The sequence below is a fragment of the Megascapheus bottae genome, chromosome 2, assembly GCF_031878675.1.
Source record: "Megascapheus bottae isolate mThoBot1 chromosome 2, mThoBot2.hap1, whole genome shotgun sequence".
In the NCBI taxonomy this organism is placed as follows: domain Eukaryota; kingdom Metazoa; phylum Chordata; class Mammalia; order Rodentia; family Geomyidae; genus Megascapheus; species Megascapheus bottae.
In genome coordinates, this window is record NC_143510.1 from 8,642,760 (window position 1) to 8,649,275 (window position 6,516).

General features: G+C 46.9%; 2 pseudogenes; both read left to right on the forward strand.

Annotated features, from left to right (window-relative positions):
• Window positions 1-659: 659 nt before the first annotated feature.
• On the forward strand, window positions 660-6,020 carry LOC150066367 (ATP-binding cassette sub-family D member 2 pseudogene; annotated as a pseudogene).
• LOC150066368 (cytoplasmic dynein 1 light intermediate chain 1 pseudogene) overlaps window positions 6,020-6,516 on the forward strand; it is a 2,526-nt pseudogene continuing 2,029 nt past the window's right edge.

Consider the following 6,516-nt stretch of genomic DNA (forward strand, 5'->3'; position numbering starts at 1 on the left):
CAGACCTATTATAATCTTACAGTGCCATAGTCATACTCTGTGGTCATTACTGACTGATAAATTATGTAGCACATGACTGCATTTCTGACACAGAATGCACTTCCTGACCCTTTCAACACTTAACAGGAAATTAGCCTTTGGCACACAGTGGCTGTTATTTTGTCACGGCAGGAGAAATGCACCTGTATATCAGCCTTTTTTCCTTTCAACACATCGTTCCATCATATTGAATCCTTCCTTGGCCTCATCTGAAGTCTTATGCATAGTTGCAGATTTCAGGAACAGCCCTGATCCTTGGCAACAGGAAAGAGTAAAATGTAGGGGTGGCATTGAAATGATACTAGGTAGGTCAGTACCCAAAAGTCTCAACATCAATTCAGATGTAACATTGACTCTCCAGTTCTAATACCTGACCTTCAACCTTCCTTGTACCTTAATTCTGACAGCTGAATTTTTTTTTCTAATCTTGATCACTTTCCCCATAATTGGTTCTTCCTTTTCAGAAGTCTCTTCCCCCAAGGAATTCAAACTAGTTTGAATTAAACCATCCCAGCCTCATTATAAGTCAGTGAAGTGACCTACTTCCTATAGCTGACTGCTGTCCTGTTCACAGCTCTAGCCCTTTGTCTAGGTTTCTTATGCCCCTGCTCCTCCTCGCTATGGCTGCCTCTGGTTGTTTGTCAGTAATGGGAGTCACTTATGGCAACTGCCAGCTCTGGCCTAACCTAGGTATCCTTCTGTGTGCGATGTTCCACTTCACTGAACACCCCACCATCACCCCTCAATTAGATTTACCTTGACTCCCATCTGTCCTGTTACAGTTAACCCTTTTGTGAGTCCCTGTCAGGAATCACAGAATAGATGATTACACTTTACAAGTGTAAGGTTAGTCTAATTTTGCATACACTGAATGCATGATCTGAAAAATCAAAGGTTTTTTTTTTAAATTGTTTTATTTTTAATTTTTACTGTAACCACTAGGACCCCAGATCTCCATATAAAGATTTGGAAATCTTTGATTAAGATAGTGGAGTGTGCTTCTAATATGCCAGCTATCCAAGAGACTTGCATGAATCCATCACCCGTGTTTTAGCAAATCTAATTAATTGAATGCAAATGAAAAGATCCTTGGATATAATGTGATCACATAGCAAAGATAGAGGGTTTTTATGTTTAATGTTTTTGTTTTATTTATTTAAGTTTAAGAATATTGATATTCAGCTGGTGCTAGTGGCTCCTTCCTATGATTATAGCTACTCAGTAGGCTGAGATGTGAGGATTCTGGGTTCAATATCAGCCTGGACAAAAAATTCCATGAGACTTTTATCTCGGATTAATCAGGGAAAAAGCTGGAAATGGCACTGTGACTCAAGTAATAGAGTGTTAACCTAGAGCAAAAGGAACTCAGGGACAGTACCCAGTGCTACAGGACTGATCCACCCTCCTCCGTTCCCCCACCTAAAATGAACTCCTATTCAAACCAGGCTCAGTAGCTCACTCCTATAATCCTAGCTACTCAGGGGGCTGAGAATTCAGGATCAAAGTTCAAAGCCATCCTGGGCAGGAAGTTGAAGGAGATTTCTACCTCCAATTAACCAGCAAAATGCTGGAAACAGAAGAGTGGCTCATGGGTGAATGACCATCTTGAGTGAAAAAGCTAAGGTAGAGTTCCCTCAGTTCAAGCCCAATATTGGCACTATATCTACCTATCTGTCGATCTATTTCTCTAGCTACCTATCTACAGATATAAATATATGTTTATATGGACATATAGAGCCTATATAGAACTATAGATACATATCTATATTCTCTATATGGATACCTATCTCTCTCTATAATCTATATTAATATTTATAGAAGTGAGAATAGTTTGTTTAGTCATGACTAAGTGAATCATTAAGATCATCCAACATTAAGCCATGTTCTAGGGCTGGGATGTAGCTCAGTGGCAAATTGCTTGCCTAGTAAGTGCAATATCCTGGGTTCTGTCAACTCTTCCCTCCCATCAGTAATCACTTGTTATTGTCAGTCATCTGACTGCTAGTCAGCAAAGGACCTCAGGCTCTGAGGTCACATCCCCATACACTCTTGCTTGTAATCGCTCTCCATCATCAGTCAGGCCGCGTGCAATACTACCTGCCATGCTCTGTACATCAATATCTAGTGGTTTGCTTCTCCTCATAAACTCCCTTTTACCTGAACTGCATTCTTTACGCAACCCTTATAGGTTTGATTCTCAGTACCAAAAATGAAAAGACAAAACAAAAACAAACTGGGTGATGGTGGCTCACACCTGTAATCCTAACTACTTAGGTGGCTGAAATCTGATGATTGATATTCAAAGACAGCCCAGGCAGCAAAGTCCATGAGACTCTTATCTCCAATAAACAACTCAGAAAAGGCAGGAAGTGGTACTGTGGCTCAATGGTAGAGCCTAGCCTTGAGCACAGATTGGCTCAGGGACAGTGCTTAGGCCCTGAGTTCAAGCCCCAGAACTGGCAAAAAAACAAAAACAAAAACAAAAATAAAACAGTAACAAAATACATGTTTTTGGAAGTGGCACTGTGGCTCAAGTGGCAGAGAGCTAGTCTTGAGCTGAAGGACTGAGCGACAGTGCCCAAACCCAAAGTTCAAGTCCCACAATCCCCCCCAAAAATTACATGTTTTATATTCTAGCCAGAGGCTCGTTAATTTCTGTCAAGGGTCGGAAGTGACCCTTTATACACTATAGTCTGTTCCATCCACTTAGCTCTGCCAGTATGGCTTCTAAGATGCTGTAGACAAGACTAAGTGGTAGAGGACCTGAGTAACAAGCATAATGACCTAACTTCAAAACCCCAACAGTAAAAGAATCCTTAAGGCCAGGAGTTTGGCCTAGTGGTAGAGTGCTTGCCTGGCATGCATGAAGACCCAGGTTCAATTCCTTGGTACCACATACATAGAAAAAAAACAGAAGTGGTCCTGTGGCTCAAGTAGTAGAGCTCTATCCTTGAGAAAGCCAAGGACAGTGCTCAGGCCCTGAGTTCAAGCCCAGGACTGGCAAAAAAAAAAAAGAATTCTTAGAGTGTGCCTGGGGCTGGAATGTAGCTTGGGGGGTAGAATGCTTGCCTAGCAGGAGCAAATCTATGGATTTCATCACATGGTATCATTTTCTGTGGACTAGAACTTTGTATGTATGTTGTAGGGGGAAGTAAAGACAGAAAAATATTTTTTTAGATTCAAAATAAATAGACTTACCTAAAAATTGCACTTCACCTGCTGTTAAATGTGAAAAACATGCTTAACTCTTGTGTAGTTGAAGTCTCCTATTAGGGAGATGACTTTAAAAAAAATAAACATGTTTTTTTCAAATAGCTGAAACAAAAAAAATAGGAAGGAGCTATTCGATTATTTCTAATTTTAAACAACACAGAGAAAACAAACTTGCAGGAGACACTGGAGTTCTTGAAATGAATCCAGTTGGTGTTCCAGATGGTTACATTTTTAATATAGTGCCGCATGCCGCTCAGAGTAAAAATACAAAGGACGTCAAACTTCAGTCTCCTTTAGTAGAACCTCCCCCCCTAAACAAATACAAGTGCTTACCATCTCTATCCCCTGCTGAAAATAACAGGTAGGAACCTTGAAGCTGGGTATGGTAGCTCAGAAGTGATGGGACAAAGAGTGAACAAATGCAGCAGTGTTACTCACTAGACAGTATGATGAAAATGAACTATACAACTTGTGAGGGAGGAGGGGCGGGGGAAACTAACAGAAAATGAGGGAAGAGGTGATGCATTACCTGACTTAGGTAACTGTAACCTTTCTACACACCATCGTCACAATAACCATACAAATACAAAGATCATGCTTATTTTAAAGAGGTTTTGTTTTTTTTTAATTTGAAGACAAGCAAATGCAGGCATGCAGAGGTAAAAAGTGGGGTGGGTGGGTCGGGAATTTTGGCCTAGTGGTAGAGTGCTTGCCTAGCATGCACGAAGACCCGGGTTCGATTCCTCGGTACCACATACATAGAAAAAAAAAAGCCAGAAGTGGTGCTGAGCTCAAATGGTAGAGCTGTAGCCTTGAAAAAGACCAAAGACAGTGCTCAGGCCTGAGCTCAAGCCCAGGACTGGCAAAAAGCAAAAAGAAAAAAGAAGGTAACTGTACAGCAAAGACTCTTCTGAGTTCTTTATTTTTTTGGCCAGGCTTGAGCTCAGGACTGAGCACTGTCCTTGATCTTTCTCCCAGGCTAGAGCTCTACTACTTGAGCCTCAGCACCACTTCCAGCTTTTTTGTTCTATGTTAGTATGTGGTACCGAGGAATCGAACCCAGGTCTTCCTGCATGGTAGGCAAGTACTCTGCCACTAGGCCAAACTCCTGGCCCCCCTTCTTAGCTGTTTTCTCAACCCCGAACGACTTCCCCTGTTTATTTGCAGGGAACTTCCTCAGTTACTACTGGTTTCCTGGGGATCCGGGAATCCACGTGAACCCACAGCCACCACCGCATAAGAGAGCATGCACTGCAAAGCCTTTTTTCTCCTGGATGCCATCTCTTCTCCCCATGCCCCTCCGCACTTGCCCCTTTCTTCTTGGGCTCTCCGCGCGTGGGTTTTTACATTGTATCTTCTGTCAGTCCTCTCCCTGCTGTCCTCCACCCACCCCCACCCCCAGCTCCGTGCAGCTCAGGTCAATCTTTTCTGCCTCAAAGGGGTCGGGATGCCTAGAGAAGGGATGGAAGGCTGTCCAGGCTGAAAACTTCAGCGGGTTTCGAAGTGACTTTGGGCAAGGATTCTGAGCGCCTACCGCGCCGTCAGCAATCAGGAGCCGGGGGCGGAGCTTGGGGGCGGGGCCTGGGCCGCGGGCCGCCAGGGCCTGGAGGGATCTTCCGGCAGGGGCGGCGGGGTTTTGCCTGGCTCGCCTCACTCCGCGCCGCGCAGCTGAGCGAAGGGGGGACCAGGCTCGCCTGGGAGGAGGCCGCGCTGCAGCACTGGCCGGCGCTCCTGCGGAGCGGGGCGGCTTGAGAGGAACGCCTTTGTGGCTCGGGCTGCAGGCAGGGTCGCCGGGGACGATGATCCTGCTGCTGCACGCCGCGGCGCCCGCCGGGCCAGGTGGACCCGCTCCGGGGCGGTCAAGCGGGCCGCCTGCCTGCGTGGCCGCGGCGTACGCGCTGAGGACGGTCGGTCCCGATCCTTGGCCGGCGCTTGGCGCGGTCGGGCCCCGGCGGGAAGAGCCGAGCCGCCCGCGGGCCCGCGGGGACCCGGCGAGGCTGCAGGGCGCAGGGGCGGGCGGGCGGGAAGCCCGCGCCAGGGTCTGAACGCCGATTTTTTCAGGCAGCTGCTGCAACTTCGCGAAGATTCTCTTCCCCAGAGTCGTGACCACGGAAACCGGGTGGTTGTGCCTGCACTAGGTGGCTCTGGTCTCCAGGACCTTCCTGTCCGTCTACGTGGCCGGTCTGGACGGGAAGATCGTCAAGAGCATCGTGGAGAAGCAGCCCCGGGCTTTCATCCTCAAACGGATCAAGTGGCTCCTGATCGCCATTCCAGCCACCTTCGTCCACAGCGCCATCCGGTACCTGGCGTGCAACTGGCCTGTGGCGTTCCGGACGCGTCTGGTAGACCACGCGTATAAGGCCTACCTCGCCAATCAGACCTATTACAAGGTGATCGACATGGGCGGGAGGCTCACCAATCCCGACCAGTCGCTCACCGAGGACATCATGATGTTCTCCCAGTCCGTGGCTCACCTGTATTCCAATCTGACCAAGCCCATTCTGGACGTCATCCTCACCTCCTACACCCTCATCCGGACCGCGGTGTCCCGGGCGAGCCAGCCCCATGGAACCCACCCTCCTATCGGACTCGTGGTCTATGCCAAGGCTAAAGTGTTGAAAAACCTGCTCTCCCAAATTTGGCAAGTTGGTGGCCAAAGAGGGCTCACAGGAAAGGGCTATCTGCGCTATGTGCACTCTAGAATTATAGCCAATGTGGAAGAAATTGCTTTCTACAGAGGCCATAAGGTAAGGTGGAATGGAAGGTGATGGTGAAAACGGGAGACGGTTCAAGCAGCCTCTGCAGCAGTAAATGCCATCTGTTGTATTGGGTTTTTCACCACCGGCTGGTGGTTGATGTTATTCCATACCCTCAAATGACATTGTTCAACTTTTATCTAATGTATGTCGAATAGAATGACTCCATTTGTTCACCTTCTTATGTATTCTTGTCCTTCCCTAATCTCTCCCCCCCCCCCAGAAAAAAAAAACCCTATAAAAAAAAACGCAAACCAAGCAACCAACCCACGCTTCAGCTTCCTGGTATTCATTTTGTTAAGCAGTTAAGCTGCTCAGAGGAGTGACACCATTGGACTCTTCTTAGCTTAACATCCTTTGGTCAACTTGTTTGTGTAGATACGCATACAGCCCTGTCTTGTCTGCGTGTTCATATATGTTTGTATTTTCTACATAGAGATAAGACATGGGCCCTTTGTCTTTCTGGTGTACTTCAGATAGACCTCCTTCCTTAGAACTTTAGATCCCA